Source organism: Erpetoichthys calabaricus, chromosome 2, assembly GCF_900747795.2.
Source record: "Erpetoichthys calabaricus chromosome 2, fErpCal1.3, whole genome shotgun sequence".
Taxonomy (NCBI): domain Eukaryota; kingdom Metazoa; phylum Chordata; class Cladistia; order Polypteriformes; family Polypteridae; genus Erpetoichthys; species Erpetoichthys calabaricus.
In genome coordinates this window covers 90561305-90579787 of record NC_041395.2, presented here as the reverse complement: position 1 = coordinate 90579787, position 18483 = coordinate 90561305, and the positions used below count along the sequence as shown (strand labels likewise).

At 37.5% G+C, this 18483-nt stretch overlaps 1 protein-coding gene across 1 annotated transcript in view; it reads right to left on the bottom strand.

The window, feature by feature from the left end:
• rab11al (RAB11a, member RAS oncogene family, like) overlaps positions 1-18483 on the bottom strand; it is a 75693-nt gene that overhangs the window by 55984 nt on the left and 1226 nt on the right.

Here is an 18483-nt window from a genome sequence, read left to right as displayed (position 1 = left end):
TTAAATTAATTTCTTTTCAACACCTATAGGCATCTATAACCTTTTTTCTGAAGGCTTCAAGAAACCCTTTTCAATCTAGGCATGGTGATAATTGGGATGCTCAGATCGACTGGCCACCATTCTACATTTATATATATATATATATATATATATATATATATATATATATATATATATATATATATATATATATATATATATATATACACACATACTAGCCAACCCGCGGCGTACCATACGCCGCATAATCAGGCTGGGTTTTTAATGATTTTTAAGCACAGGGAAAAATTAACATTTGAAAAATCCAGAGGAGAGGGGAAGGACGCCCATTACGCCCCATCCGTCATGCTAGTGTGCCGATTTCTCGTTCAGTAACCTGTGAGTAGTGATGGGCGGAGTGAAGCCTAACGAAGCATCAACACCTTTGAAGCAATTGTGTCGGAAATCGTATTGAAGCTTCGAAGCATTTAACACTCACCTCTCTTGTGACACCTCCTGGCCATTTTCATTAACGTTACAGAAACTTATGATACACTTGAATGACGTCTGTTAAAACTCGTATTGCTTTTATTTTTTCGCAGCTACAGACTGACAACGAAGAGAAGGGTTCGTCAGCAGCTTCTAGTGTGTGATGTGTAAAAAATATAAATATAACTTCTTTAACTGCCTTGTGGCGCTGTAGTAGTACGGCTGCTTTGCAGTAAGGAGACAGTGGAAGATTGTGGGTTCGCTTCCTGGTTCCTCCCTGTGTGGATAGCAAATTATCCGTGACAAAAAAACTGTTTTACACGCTGCAAACCAACCCGCGGTGTAGTATACGCCGCTTTTTCAATGTTTTTTAAGCAGAGGGAAAAAAATGAACATTTGCAAAATCCGTAACGCTGCTTTCAGTAAGTACAATGCACACGCGTTTAGTTTGTTGGTGACTTTTTGCCAGCTGTCTTTCCTGGTTTGGGCTGATTTTGCAGTGTTACTGCTTGTGCATATTAAATCTTGAATTGCTTTGAGTAACTAACCAACACCCACCCACTCAGCTTGTGTAAAAAAAATGCGCCCGTTCTTTCATCATTTTGTTGCAGCAATATACATTGCGTTTTCACTCAGCGCGGAGGTGCGCATTCATCTCGGATTATTACATCCAGCTAATCTGCTACACGACTGCGTTTGAAAAACCGATTTATCCCTGATGAGTTTCACCGGCATTAATGATTAGGAATCTGGTTGGAACAAAACCCTGCAGCCACAGGGGTTCACCAGGACCGAGTTTGGGAAACACTGCTGAACACAGACGAAACCGACTCAGGTGAGGAGTGGGGGCGGGCAAAGTGGTTGTAGCTATTGATTATTCAGTGTTGTTTGCCTGGGTGTCTGATCTGCGTTGACTTACATGGCTATTTTCTGCGTATCCCATGGTTGTCTTCCGGCAGTGTGAATGCCTGGAAAGATAGGGCGTCCTTGTGTGGTGAGTTGTTGCAGTTTGTAGAGAGCGAGGGTAGACGCGGTCCATGAAAAAAGGAGTGTTGGTGGCGCGGATGCAAATCGCTTTATGCAGCGTGTAAAACAGTTTGCAATGGAGAACGCAGTTGTACGTCGTAACCGAAAGGAATCTGTGGCTCTGAGGTGCATGTGGATCGTAGTAGGGAGGAACTCGACTAACATGGTGATTGGTGAGTTTTTGCGTCCGACTTGGTGGTCGTGGCTCTTGCCAACTCACGGCGTATCATATGCCGCATAATTATGTATTGATGGGTGAACACTTTCTGAACGACACAGTTGTCCAAACAGAAGCGAAAGTAAAATCGAGCCTGGTGCATTCTTTAACTGCATTCTCTGTCTTGTAGCGCAGTGGTAGTGTTGCTGCTTTACAGTAAGGAGACTGTGGAAGATTTTGGGTTCGTTTGGGCTGCATTTGCAGTGTTCCCACCTGTGCATATTAAATCTTGAAATCCTTCGAGTAACAAATTAACTAACACCCACCCACCCACACACACACACACAGCTTGTGTGAAAAAATGCGCCCGTACTTTCATCATTTTGTTGCAGCCTATCAAAGACTTGCTGCCCCCAACTCAAGGTGGCTCAGAGGTCCACGTGTAGCGTACAACAGATGAACATAAATGACGCCGTTTTTTCCCCCCCCGAGGCATCGCGTCCCAGTTAGTGGGCGTGGCTCTGCGAGTTGTCGTCGTATCCAATGGTCATAGAGTTGGTGGGCGAGGCTCTTTCCTACTTGTCGGCGGCTTAGTGAATCCACACCTCTTCCTGCGTGCTTTCATGGGTGTCTTGTTTTGGTGTGCGTGCTTTCATGGGTGTCTTCCCCCTTTGGCGGCGACTTTGACATACATACATACATACATACATACATACATACATACATACATACATACATACATACATACATACATACATACATACATACATACATACATACATACATACATACATACATACATACATACATACATACATACATACATACATACATACATACATACATACATACATACATACATACATACATACATACATACATACATACATACATACATACATACATACATACATACATACATACATACATACATACATACATACATACATACATACATACATACATACATACATACATACATACATACATACATACATACATACATACATACATACATACATACATACATACATACATACATACATACATACATACATACATACACACACACACACACACAGTGGAACCTCGGTTCACGACCATAATTCGTTCCAAAACTCTGGTCGTAAACAGAGTTGGTCGTGAACCGAAGCAATTTCTCCCATAGGATTGTATGTAAATACAATTAATCCGTTCCAGACCGTAGAAACTGTATGTAAATATATACATTTTTTTAGTTTTTAAGCACAAATATAGTTAATTATACCATAGAATGCACAGCATAATGGTAAACTAAATGTAAAAACATTGAACAACACTGAGAAAACCTTTAACAACAGAGAAAACTAACACTGCAATAGTTCGCGCTATAGTGCTAGGAACCGCTCTCGCTAAAAACACTTTTTTAATGAGTTTTAAGCACAGGGGAAAAAAGGAACATTTGAAAAATCCGTAATTTAATAAACCACCAAGAAAAGTAACATTGCAACAATGCAGGCTACGAACCGATCACTGGAAACATAACTGAAAACAAAAACAAGCCTTCTCTAACTTATGCGTCCCTCAATCGCTCTGTGTGTGTGTGCGTGCGTCTCTCTTTTGCGAGCCTGGAGCGCCTGTGTGTATCTCTCTAGCGCGCTCCTGTGTGTATAATAATAATATAGTATATTTTAAGAGCAAAAAGAAGCTATAGTGTAATTAATGATTAAAAATTAATCGTATATTGTATCTATATTTAAAAATTTAAGCAGTGTTTAATTGCGAATATCAATTCATTGGTTGTGTGAGTGTGCATGTATCTTTTGTTGTAGTTAGAAATGGTGAAAACTACCTTTTTCAAAATTAAGCTTCATTTCAGATAGGTAAGTTACAGAAAAAAAGTAATCAATATGACAGCTTGTAATTAACCTTTATGCCATATCTATTATGGAAAACTATTTTGGTACACATTTTATTAGTTAAAGTATGTAATTTAAGGAAATTATATTTCAGAATTTTTATGGTCACTGACCAATAAGCCTACAGAATTTCAATGTTAATAAAAAAGAACACAACACCCATTATAGAAATAAAGTTTTAATATAGGACATAAGGCTCCTATGCAGGAGCTTAGTGTAAAAATTTTTAAAAAAGGGAAATATATATATATATATATAAACAAGCAACATGATATCTGTGGTTTGTATCAGCCTTAAACCCAATCTGCGCATCCCTAGGTGATTTAAAGAGTTTTAAAGAGAACACAGGCTCAGGAAAGATCCTCTCTAATGATTTGCATCCGATTCTAATTTTAAGTATTTGAGGTAGTAATATAGGGGTAGTGTAGTTTATGGGTGTACATACTTTCGCCACATGCAAAATTTGCATTTGTTTTTTTAAATTATACAATGGACTACAAAATGTAAATAAGGCATAGTTTGTTATACAACATCTTTATCTATTGCGACTTTAAATGAAGATCAAATCTTGATATGTTAAAATAGAAAAAACATTTCACAGGATGTATCCAAGCTCGAGCGCGATAAAGGCACTTTCAGATTTGTCCATCATAGCTCAAACGAAAAATCCAAGTAAGTACTGGGCTGCAGACAACAGTGGTCTTTGTTAAAAAATGCTAGTAAAAGATGCATTCAACCCTTAAAATTTCAATTCAACTTATTTTTAATAGCAAACTTAACTGGAGTTCAGCCTCAGAGCACTAACACAAGTTCACAGATAAAAGTAATTATAGAAGTAGTTTTTAAAGAATACACAAACAGACAGATTTATTTAAACACACTGAAAATAAAATGGTTCCATTCTAATTGTGCGTGATGCTAAATGTTCACATTAACATTTTCAGCTAGGTACAATCTTTTCATCTATTTAAAAATGCCACCTTATCACCATTTGACTAAAAGTAGACTGTTTAATCTGTGCCTGAAGGAAATCCTGACAGGCTCTTCCACGTGCACCAGTGCCTTCTGAACAGAAGTGACTTCAGATGTACATACTGTAATCAGTTACGAAAGGTGCATTAACTGGGATTTTAATGGCAAATCACAAATGCAGATTTCTTCTATCGAGTGTGTTCCACATTCGTTTGTTAGTGCCAAAGTCTACCCCCAGGACATGCAAGATTACAGATCAACACAAGATAGTAATGTTTTAACATGCATTTAACATAGTGCAGTTGTTTGCTAACATGTAAATTAAACCTTAACAACAAAAGATCTGGCCATCTGACAACAAAAAATAAAGAGGAAAACAAAAAACCCCAATTATAGTTCCTGGAGAAAGAGGTCTATGGCCTAAGATTACAATGAATGTACAGTAATCCCTCCTCCATCACGGGGGTTGCGTTCCAGAGCCACCCGCGAAGTAGAAACCATATGTTTATATGGTTATTTTTATATTGTCATGCTTGGGTCACAGATTTGCGCAGAAACACAGGGGGTTGTAGAGAGACAGGAACGTTATTCAAACACTGCAAACAAACATTTGTCTCTTTCAAAAGTTTAAACTGTGCTCCATGACAAGACAGAGATGACAGTTCTGTCTCACAATTAAAAGAATGCAAATATATCTTTCTCTTCAAAGGAGTGCACGTCAGGAGAGAGAGCAAAGCAAACAAATCAATAGGGCTGTTTGGCTTTTAAGTATGTGAAGCACCGCCGGTACAAAGCTGTTGAAGGCGGCAGCTCACACCCCCTCCGTCAGGAGCAGGGAGAGAGGGAGAAACAGAGAAAAACAAAGTCAAAAATCAATACGTGCCCTTAGAGCTTTAAAGTATGCGAAGCACCGTGCAGCATACTTAAAAGCTGCACACAGAAGGTAGCAACGTGAAGATAATCTTTCAGCATTTTTAGACGAGCGTCCGTATCGTCTAGGTGTGCAAACAGCCCCCCTGCTCACACCCCCTACATCAGGATCACAGATAGTCAGCGCAAGAGAGAGAAAGAAAAGTAAGTTGGGTAGCTTCTCAGCCATCTGCCAATAGCGTCCCTTGTATGAAATCAACTGGGCAAACCAACTGAGGAAGCATGTACCAGAAATTAAAAGACCCATTGTCCTCAGAAATCCGCGAACCAGCAAAAAATCTGCGATATATATTTAAATATGCTTACATATAAAATCCGCGATAGAGTGAAGCCGTGAAAGGCGAAGCACGATATAGCGAGGGATCACTGTATACCAACCTGCACCTTTGCACCTCACAGATATTTTAGAATATCACACAATACAAGCAAGAGTCTCTGTCCTGCTGCTACATCTCCCACTGCAGATGTCAAAGGTTCCCAATCAGTGCAATGTCTTAATGGATAACCAAAATTTGCTGTTTGGTCAAAAAAGCAATAACATTTAAGTATTTATCCAACTACAGTGCATCATAGGAAATGCTACAAAGAGCATCAGAACTGGTGGGTAAAAAGGACCAGGTAAATTAATTATCCTCAAGTTTTACTTCCTTACATGACAACCCAGTTGTAAATGTTCAGTTTGATACATATTACTGCAGACTACATCACCTCATGCACAAAAACTAAAACTTTTGCAAATATGGATGTTAATATTTCTTCTTCCATTAATCAATGTCTCCACCAATTCCCCCAGCCTCATGAACCAGGTCTCTATAGCAAGTTTGGCTTGTACACTTTAAGCTGCCGTCAGTGACAGATGCAACAGGTGTCTTAATGTTTGCAAGTGGCTACCAAAGTATACCTGGAACGTTGGTTTCCAATAGCAACCAAATATTGGAACAATATGTTCTTATTCTCACATGAAAATGCACATCACACTTTTCAGCAATATAAAAAGTCACAAAGGACAGCTAACTTGAACACATCTTTCCATATAGTATTGTTCGAGTTTGTGATGTCCAAACGTGTACACACTTCTGAATATTCCAAGGTTGTACACAATTCTCATGGATACCAAGAACTCGGACATGAGAAATGCAGGATGTCTGGTTAACCTAGCTATTCTGGTTAACCTAGCTATTCTATTTAACCTTTAACTACTCACAGAGGTGTATTAAAAAATACAACCACCAATCTCAGTTATTTTTGTCTAACGTCCTTTCACTTGAGCCTAACCTTAGCATCCACTATATATCCTCAGCTTGATTCACTACAAAATACAATGTCACAAAGTTTTCCCTCCAGTGTGCATTCATTCATAAAACTGGCTGGGGGCACAGTTGCAAGTTCCATATGGTGCATTTGGAATACCGCGCAGGTACTTGCATATGTATGGCAATTAGGAGATGTTGTTCTTGCAATGATTTTGTCTGCAAAGAAAATTCAACAACTGAAGTGAAATGTGATACATGTGCAAATGCTGCAGTGGATGAAAGTGTGACAAATGAGCACTGGAGAAGTGGATCAGGTTTATTTTCAGGTAGTCCTAGACTGTGTCATACTATTCAGTAATATGGTATTACATTACATCAGTGTTTCCCAAACTCAGTCCTGGGGAACCCCTGTGGCTACAGGTTTTTGTTCCAACTGGATTCCTAATCAGTGACAACACCTGATAGCACTGACCTCATTTAATTAGCTGGTAATATTTTTCTTTTATTCGACATTCAGAAAAGCACAGCAGCATGATTTTTACATTTATAAAGACATTTAGAAATATTTCTGCTTTTGCTATAGATTTAAATGCTTAACTTTCTTGTTGATTTCTTTACATTTTGCCCTTTCTCTATGCAGTTTTTCCCCCTTTGTTGTATCTTACGACAATTAAAAATGAGAAGAGCAGACACGCTGGCAAACACTGAATAATCAAAGGCTGCAACTACTTTAGAGTCAGACCCACTAATTAGTAAATGATGGATTAAACAAACAATTAGAAGACCTAGAAAAGTAGAATGAAAATACTGTTAAAAAGAAAACAAAATACATTATTCCTATATAACTGCGTGGTACATTTTAATATATTTTTTTTAGCAAACAGTTTTCTAATTTCTATATTGTTCCCTAAACACAGAACTTGGGAAATATCAGTTCACTTAATTAGCACAGGAGTTCAATTAAAAACAGAAGCTGGTTGGAACAAAAACCTGCAGCCACAGGGGGTTCCCAGGACCGAGTTTGGGAAACACTGCATTACATTAAAAAAAACATGTATAAAACTATTGCAGTTTTTTTATATTACAACCGCATGGCATGCATATAAATTGCCATTTTAACACTGGTGCATAAAGTACACAGCGCAAGTACTTGAGATGAGAAAAGCTGCGAGTAATTAAGGGTTAAGGAGTCTACCTCCAACTGGTGATAAAGAAGTTTGTTCTCTTAGGGACAGACAGGCCAATCTCTTAACATGCAAAACACACCATTTCTAAAGACAGACATGCTATTAAAAGGAAAAGAAAGACAGAATAGAGTTGAAATCATCAAACTGGATACACCTCAAAAAAATAGCTTTTTCTTTCCTATACTCTTCACATTTGCACCCATGTTAACACACTAAAGTCGGTCAATCATCTGCTTCATTAATTAAATTCATAGGTAATGCTAAATACACACATGAATGCCAGTGCCTATATGAGTAAGATTAAAGTACACTAAATGAAAGCTGCTTTTATTAGGTGGAAGATCAATTACGTAAGCAACCAGTGGTAACACGGTTTTTAAAGGTTTTCTTAAAGAAGATGAAAGACAAAACGGACAGACAGAAAGCAGTACCTACTAGCCAAGAATGTTTTGAACATTTAAAGCAGTAAAAACTATCAACTACCTGCAACAATGGAGGAGGGCACCTAAATATGAACTTTGCTTAAATTCATTTACGTTATAAAAATCGCTTGTTGATCAGACACATAAGACAACTGTTGACTATATATAAAAAGAACATTAGGACTCATTACGATTGAGATCTGATCGTAGTACACACCTACTTCCTAAGCAACAAGTAAACTTTCAGTACATAGGTTTAATAACTCGGGTAGCACCAATACTCAATTTAACAAAAACAAAAGTATGGTAAATATTCATGTAACATTATGAAACTACACATAAGTATAATACTGCATCCACTAGAGTAGTGAGGTGAAGTTAAATAAACTAATCAAACAATTGTGACAGTAGTAGAAACACCACTGGGTCCTTTGACAGCTACGGTGGGCCAGAAGAATCAGTAGCAGCCAGTATTTAACCAAATTTAACACAGCATAAGAGTTGACAGATGCAATGCAGAAAAATGGTAACGTTAAATGAATCGTCACGAGACACTCAATGTTAGTGCATTAAAAAAAAAATAAAATAAATAAAAACACACCCCACACAGATTTTTAGATTTCATACAATGCCTTCACTTACCAGCTTCAAGGAGCCCTCTTCCTTAGAGGGCTAGCTGCTTTAACAGTCAGTTGACAGGCAATTTTCATTCAGCACGCAACAACATACTCCATTATGCTTCTGAAAGCCGGGAAGCAGCGGATATCACAACAGTCAAGAGAAATGAAACGGGTAAGTGGGAGAGCATTCTACTTATTTTTAGATTTTATGTTTTGCTATTGTTTAAGAGTTTAGAAGTAATCCCTGAGGATGTGTGAAATGTGAGTTAGTTTATGTGTAGGAATAAAATGAGAATAAGGGGATGGACCCCAACCTCCGAATTCACAATGGTATGCCCATTCCCTTTAAGCAAACGTGTAGGAAATACCTAAAAAGCCACTGTCCCATTAGTTTGTTAGAGGCGAGGATAGGTGTTGCTATTGTGTATATTGTAAAGTTCCCTTCCCCCCCCAACCCCCATCCATTGGCAGCTTTAAAAGGTATTTTACAACCTTGTTTAGCCAGGGTGCATCCCAGATATTGAGAGCGCTTCGGTACTGGCGTGAGAGATGGGTTCTGGCTACTACAGAGCCATTGGATCAATTAACCGACATTTTTCTTTCTATCATTATCTTTTTTTGGCAGCTTTGGACTATGTGCATTTTCTGAGCCCTTGCCTGTTACTACTATGTACTAATGTTTTCAGTTATTTATTAAATTTGTCCTTTTTTGGATATGGCTATTTTGCGTGAACATTTTTACAGATTGTTTACTTCTTAATGACCCCTTTTTTTGGCTGATTTTTGTTCTTTATCTCACCAACAAATACTGGACTAGGACTCTTCTTGCAATAAACATCAGTGACTTTGGTTTCAAAATACTTGTGCTTTATTTGTGTTTTGGGGCATCTTGAGTGCCGTCCAGCTATGAACTACCAGTGGGCACCGATTTAAGCCAGTGTATTATGACAATAATGCAATCTTATTAATTATAACTTTGTTCATACCACTAAACTCCACCAGCTGCTTAATGCTTCAAGTTATTTTGCCTGTGTGTCCACTCCATCTGTGACCTATGAGCGTTAGCATTTGGCTTTTTTTTTTTTAGTGGAACTTATTTTTACAATGACCAAGTGAACCCTTATCAGACTATATCTGTATGAAACCTATGTACAATTTACACATTTAATGAGGCAGTGTCCGGAAAGTAATAAGCTTGTGTAAACGAACAAGAGTTTAGACATGCAAATCATGCCATACTCTACATAAAAATGTTATATAGACAGGGTGAATTATTTTAACGTTAAAATTTTCACAATACCACTGCCTACATGATTGCTTGGAAGTAAAAAAGGTCCTTAAATAAACTAATCTAATTCACGTTTTACATGACATCAGAACATGGAACCTCCCTACAGCTGCTGTATACGCAGCAAGCATCTAGTTAGTCACATGATGGTGACAGCAATCTGGTACTTCACACAGTCTTATACCAATTTAAAAAAAGATACACACAAAAACACACCTTTTTGCTTCAGAGAATACAGTCACATATAAACAGGAAATTTATCAAAAAAGGTATTTACATATACAGCGATCCCTCGCTATATCGCGCTTCGTCTTTCGCGGCTTCACTCCATCTCGGATTTTAAATGTAAGCATATGTGAATATATATCGCGGATTTTTCACTGCTTCGCGGATGTCTGCGGTCTACAGTACGTGTGCTTCCTCAGTTGATTTGCCCATTTGAATTCAAACAAGGGATGCATTTGAATTCAAACAAGGGATGCTATTGGCAGATGGCTGAGAAGCTACCCAATCAGAGCACGTGGTTAAGTTCCTGTGTGCTGCTGATTGGCACAGCGACGGAGTGCTGCATTAACCAGGAAGTACTAATCTCACTCATACAGCATTAACGTGCCCAAGCGCCAACAGAAGATGCAAATGATTGCAGAAAAGGTAAAAGTTTTGGATATGTTGAAGGAAGGAAACAGCTACACCGCTGCAGGACACCATTACAGCATAAATGAGTCCACAATTCTTTTTATTTAAAAAGGAGGAAAAGCATATAAGATCTACGGCTGCAGTTTCCTTTAACCAGGGCGCAAAACGAGTTGCAAGTGGACGTGATAAGGCAGTAGTATGGATGGAATCTGCTTTAGGGAATTGGATTGAAGAGTGATGGAAGAAGAACAACGGCGGTGCTAAACAGTCGCCTGAAGAGGCTCCTTTAGAAGAGCTGTAACGCTATCCTTTGTTATGCAGTAAAATTAAACTCATCGTTATCGGACAAGTCGTCGTGTCATTGTTGGTGAGTAACCATAATTAATTATTTACGTACAGTACTTATTACATGTACATAGTTTAGTGTCACTGTACACACATTTTACTGTATACAATTTTTCTTGCATTGTACGTATTTATTGCTGGTGGCCTGTCTGTTGTAATGGCTGTAACATATGTGATAATCGGAGACGCTCGATATCTTTAAAATAATATTTAGGTTTTACTGTTTACATACATAATTTCAACGAATCTTACCTAATATCTAAGAGAATACAAAGGGTTTATGCTGTATAATTGTGCGTGAAATGTTTATAATAGTGTGGGAGAGTTTATTTAAGGGCTTAAAATATATAAAAAATAACCATATAAACATATGGTTTCTACTTCGCGGATTTTCTTATTTCGCGGGTGGCTCTGGAACGCAACCCACGCGATGGAGGAGGGATTACTGTAATTGAATCACAATTTTACTTCAAATAAAATTACAGTTGTGTATTCAAATGTGAATACTGTGCTATGCATCCAACAGAAACTCATAGGAGCAACAGTAATACACATTTAATTTTTTCTTAAAGTAGCTGTTAAACAATGGTTGTACTTTAAATGTGTTATTGCTGCTCCTAGAAATATAATTTGCTGCCATGAAAGAAGCTGCAGTTGCCAGAGAGAATGATGCCGAATTGGAAGCAAACTGCAGACTGCACTCATTCACAGTCTTCTGCTAACTCAAATTCACCAAAAATTGAGTTTGCTTCCTGTCATCATCCATATTCAAGCTAAAATCCATACAAGCCTCTTCTATAAAAGTGGTTTGAATAATTATTTGCATTGTTTTTCATTGCTTCTGTCACTTGTTTATTAAATACATAGTGCACTGGTTTACGACTTTATTATCTTGAAGTACTACAATGCAAAATAAGTTTCCCAATTAAAAGTGGTCACGAAAAGCAGGCAAAATCCATACAAACCATAAACACAGGCAAAACGCCTTAGTATATTATTGTCGTGAAGCGCTGTTGACACTATTGTGTGGGTCCTGCTTACAACACTCACCTGGAATCCTGCAGCACAAATGTATTGCAATGCATCTTGCTGCCAAACAGGTATAGGCTGAGCAGTTTAAGATCAGGAGGAGGATGGGTCAGTTTGTAAGACAGTGGATCATCACAGTGTAAAGTCAGAGTCCATACAATATATCTACTTTTTCTCCTTTACAGATGCAGGAGTATGTAAAAAATAAAAAGTAAAAAGACGGCCTGAATTGGTTTTCCTCATTGTTTTAGGCATCGTGTCAAACTAGCAGCCATGCAAGACAGGGACTAATATGGGGCGGGGGGGGAGACGACACACAATGTGTTGGGTGGCGATATTCTTTAAACCACCAGAATAAAAGCAAAAATCAGAATTATGAGTTATTTTCCTTTTGTTTAAATGCTAAAATCTTTTCATTAAAGTAGCAGTCCATGGGACAGAATCAAATTCAAACCATATCTTCAAAAGAAAAAAAAAAAAAAGGGCTTAGAGTACACTTGTAGATCAAACTATGGGGAAATGGGGGAGGAAAAGAAAGAAAAAAAAAAAACAAACTACAAACTGAACAAGTCTGACTAAATTTTACTAATAAAGATAAGCTAACCATTTGAAAACTTATGGAAAAGCTCATTATGGAAGCCTCAAAAACAGACCAGTAAAATACTGTAGCCCTACATAGCACGACTAGACTACACAGTGCCAAAACTAGTGTGGGCAAAAACCAACCAACCATTGTTTCACAATCGAATATCAGATTTTACCTTTGAACAAGACCTTTTTCAAATAAATTTGAATAGCAAAGTTTAATGATAGCCCAAGAGGACATATAAGTATTAATTGCTTTCCGCATAGCTTCCACATATATATGCATTTCTGATGCTCCTCAAAAGCACGTGTCACTTGCACCAAAAGATCAGTCAACATAGACAATAAACGTGGTTAGCCCCATTGGCATCACATTTTGTCTAAATGGGACGTGTGACTCTGCCACTTTGTAACATCAGAAACAGCACACTGCTTTCCACACAGTATTATAAGGTTTTCAGCAAGCTTATTTACTCTTTTTAAAAATGTTTGCAAACCAACCTAGGTTTAGTGTTTCTTTTTCACTGAAGCCATCTGCTCTTCTTCTGAAAGTAAAGCATTCAGAAGTGCAACTTAAAGACTGCCCTCATGAGTCTACATAAATGAACAAGTCTCAAAGTATTAGGGCTCGTTTATACTTCACGCTCAGAACGTGTACGCACCCGCATCATGGCTGCCACGCATTCATTTCATGTGTCCTCCGAGCAGGTCCTCAGAAATGAACGCGACGCATGCGCGAGTTGCAGTACCAGCAAAAAGTCGGGGGGCGCAGTGTGATAAAAGTCGGAACGTGACGTCAGAGTCTCTGTTTACTATCTACATGTGACAGAAAGCCTCTATGCAGATCCTACGGGGAGCGATGTGCGCACTTCGATGTTTGATGAATGGTTTGATGTGGTGAAGCAAAATGCCAACATACAGATGCATTCGTGGTACTTTTCTATTCAAGCGTCGCATATTCCCGATCATGACACAATAAATTTTTAAAAGTCTCACATACCATCTTTTGTGCCATCTTTTTTTTTTTTTTTTTTTGCAACTTCGCAACAGCAACATAATGTACAGTGCTGTAATTGAACCACTGAGAAAACAAATTAAGGACATGGTGAAAACGTGTATTTTGTGATTAAAGTGGAAATTCCGGGTTTAATCTCGAAATGTCCACTTTAACCTCGTAGTTTACTTTATAATTAAAGTAGACCGTCATAAACGTCATCCCAGTTTTTAATCGCTACAGCAAGCAGCAATAGATCACCACACAGAACACATTAAATGTATGATATTCTAACTCTCTGCACATTTAGAATCCTTAGCTTTATACTTATCACTTTCATGATGAAATGCATTAAAGTATGTACGTTACATTTTACAGATAAATCATTTATTTTAAATAATGAATACTGCTAATAATTGCACACATGGGGGGTGACACGGTGGCGGAGCGGGAGGGTGCAGTGTGACAAAAGTCGGAATAGGACGTCAGAGTCTCTGTTTACTATCTACATGTGACAAAACCTCTATGCAGATCCTATGGGATTGATGTGTGCACTTCGATGTTTTGATTAATGGTTCGGTGTGGTGAAGCAAAATGCAGACATACAGATGCATTCGTTGTGCTTTTATATTCAAGCATTCATATTCCCGATCGTAATGACACGATACGTTTTAAAGTCTCACATACCACCTTCTGTGCCATCTTTTATTTCTGGGGCTTCGTCCTGTCCTGACAGCAGCAGCAAACAGCAATAGATCACCACACAACACATTAAATGAATGATAATCCAACTCTCCGCACATTTAGAATTCTTAGATTTATACTTATCACTTTCATAATGAAATGCATTAAAGTATGTACGTTACATTTTACAGATAAATCGTTAATTTCTTTTAAATAATGAATACTGGTAATAATTACACATATGGGGGTGACACAGTGGCAGAGCAGCAGTAGCACTGCTGTCTTGCAGGGAGTCACAATGCTGATGTTCCTTGCTTGGAGTGTGCATGTTTTCCTACTGGGTTTCCACAGTGTGCTCCAGTTTCCTTCCAAAGATATGCAGATTTGGTGACACTAAAATGACACTAGTGTATGTGAGCGCTTGTATTCACCTTGCGATAAGCTGATGCCCCGTCTAAGGATTGTTTCTGCCTAGTGCTTGCTGGAATGGACACATCCCTGGATTGATGGATTTAATCAGAAAATATCCTTTTCAGAGATACTGCGGTAAGGTGTCATCGGAATTTAATGGGTGTTCCAGGCAATTCACAACACAGCGAAGCCGAACCTGTTCTCACGGTGATAATCTCACACTGCCATCTGGTTGATTCTTCCAGATTTACATAAAGTACGCGTGCAAGTATAAACAGTAAAATGCTTGCGTAGCAGGAGCGTTCGCTGAAACATGCATCACATGAAGTATAAACCTGGCCTAAGAGTGCCAAATTGATATCTTACCATTAATATACAAAAAAAACAACACACAACATATTTACAATAAGTGTTAAATACAGCTTTTGGACAGAACCAAAGAAATGTACATGTGGTGAATGACTTATTGTCATAGTTTCAAAAGTTTTACATTTTCTGATGTAACCAGAAAAAGAAATATTGCTCAGAAAGGTGGAAGAAATCTACTGCTATATATTTAAAGGGAAACATTTGTAACTGCAATATAACATCTAGTTTGTTCTAGACAGGTCAGTGCTTACCAGGTATGACCTTATTTGCTGTTGCCTATCCACTTCAATTCAGACAAGCAGCTACAGCCAATACTTGGATTTAATCAACCATGGTAATACCATTTAAAAAAAAAACAAAAAAAAAAAAAACTGCAACTCACCAAATACATACAAGGGGCAATACAAAATATAAATTTAATTTTACCTCATATTGTAGGTTTATCTGCATGTGTTACAGGTGTGTATGCACTTTAATTTTTTTATTTTTTTTTTTATACATAATACACGGATTTGTGCATATAGAATATGGGTTTCATATATAAATGTGTATTACTTTTCTTCATTGAAATGCAATGGATTTAGTGCATATACTATTGTTTTGCTGATACAAGATACTGGTTTTATGCATGTGTACTTTATATTTAGACTTAAAAATATATTTTTGTGTGTGGCATCTCAGTTTTGCATGTGCACTACGTATACTTTTTATTATCTATATGTGAAATATTTAGGATTTTTCATGTGCACTATATTGATCATGTAATCTTTGACAAGAGATTAAAAAAAAAGAAACTGATGGTGCAGCCATTGTGGAGCAAGACTGGAAAAGGTGGTTGGTGCAGCATTTAAGCTAGGCACATTATTTCAGATCAAAAAAAAAAAAAATATCACAAAAGCTCAAATAGTTCAAATAAAATGTTTAACACAAAAAATGTTACAAAACGTAGATGTATTTGTTAAAGATGTCAAATCGTTTTTTACATAAACCACTCAAACTAATTGCAAAATGTAATCAATTCCAGAATTTAAAATTGACTTTTGAATCTATATATAATACAGACATTGCTTTTTCTTTAATATTTCCAATACTTATTAGAAATACTTCCTATTCACATTGTTCATTAGCAGACCAATAATGCATGCATGCAGACAGATAGCCGATACAATAAACCAACAATATGAATACAGATCCAGTATAATTAAAGCAGAAATACATGATTTTTGGCGTTGTTTGTGGTCTGATATAGAGCAAGCACAGTTCTAATTTACCTTAACAACTGAGGACATCTTCATATACTTTAAAATTGCTTATGTACTAGGGCGAGTTAAATGGAGAGAAAAAAAAAAAAAAAAAATCTTTTGGTCACATGACCAGCCACTTATGCATCACTTGAACTTACTTGAAAGTCTTACTGACAATCACTGATTGGTCAGAGAGACCAAAGATGCGTTAATCACTGGGGTGAAATCTGGCATGAATGGTCAATGTGAAAACAGAAGTGCAGATCCTCAAAAGTTGAATGAACCCAGGTTTTATCTCCAGTAAAAATTCTTGCTGGAAAGCCGTCCCCTTCTGCCTCAAAGTACTGCAGAAGCTGTTGACAGACATCAACTCTGGAGTTAGGTGCTGTGGCACCCACCTTGCAAACACTTTTCAGAAGTAGAGCACATCATGGACGATGTGGTTTGCTGAATAATCTCCAAAAGTGCAGCCATTTCATTCACTCTCGCTCAACGATTTTCCATCACAATGCATTTGACTTCTGCAAATGACACTATAGTCACTTATTAGTGCGTATTTACCCAAACAAGGAGAGTATGTCACAGAACTCATGCTGTTTCTGAACATCCTACTCCACTCAGTCACTTGCTGGAGTGACAGACATGCATCACTATACCGAACCTTCATTCGCTGATGAATTTCAACACGATTCACCCCTGCACTGCTCAAAAAGCAGATAACACTTTGGTGCAGGTTTCCAGTGGTACTGCCATCTTTATACTGCTACAATGATGTACTTCATCTGGCCCATGCTTTTATCTGCTTCAGCACTATTAATGTCATTGCTAATTTGGATGATAAAGTTTAGAACTTCAAGCAAAATTTTACAATTTTTTAACCTAGTACAATTTTATGATTTCCATTTGACTCACCCACATACCTTCAGATATCACTTAGTAAACCATATTACAGCCCTTTTCATATTCAAATGAATTTATATCAATCACCAAAAGAGAGGTAGATTGAGACATGTTCAGCTCATACATAATAATAATAATAATAATAATAAATTTTATTTATATTGCACTTTATATTTTAGCAATCCCAAAGTGCTACAGAGTAAAAATAGAATAATAAAATAAAAAAAAGAACAGAAGAGTCTATAAAATACTTTAACAAAATGACTTTCTAAAAAGATGAGTTTTTAGGTTTTGCTTAAAGGCCTCAGTCGACTGTGGGGCTCTCAGGTAATCAGGGAGGGCATTCCACAGCCTCGGCGCCACCAATGAAAACGCCCTGTCACCCATGCTGCTGAGCTTAGTTCTGGGGACTTGAAGAGTGTTAGTGAGTACAGAGCGGAGGGAACGTAAGGAGTTATGGGGGGTAAGGAGTTCCTGTAGATAAAGAGGGGCATGTCCATAAATGCACTGATGGGTAAGAAGGGAGACCTTGTACTCTATTCTGAATGAAACAGGGAGCCAGTGAAGGGTTTTCAGGATTGGGGTGATGTGATCATACTTTCGCACCCTCATCAGGATCCTGGCAGCGCTGTTCTGAATATACTGGAGTCTCTGGATAGTGATGCCCCACTATTATCAACAAGGTCAACACCCTAGAAATAAAAGTAATTTTGTCCTATAATGATTACAGGAATTATAATATGCACTCTGTATTACACTTTACAAGGCCTATTACTGAAGTACAGACAAAACAAAAAGACAGTTAAACATGGCCATCGAATTAAAGTGACGTCCGACTTGAGTTTTTTTTTTTTTTTACACTGAATGCGCTTTTAGCTAACTAAATTCTAAGAATAACCTGCTGCCAAACAAATGAGTAAAAGCTAATGTTAGTACTATAATAAAGGGGTGATAAAGATAAGCACTCGATTAACGATTTTTTGGCCTTGCTTTCTATTTTGATATAAACAACATTTGCAATTAAAATTAACTCCTGTTTAAGTAGTATCAATGATTTTAAAAACG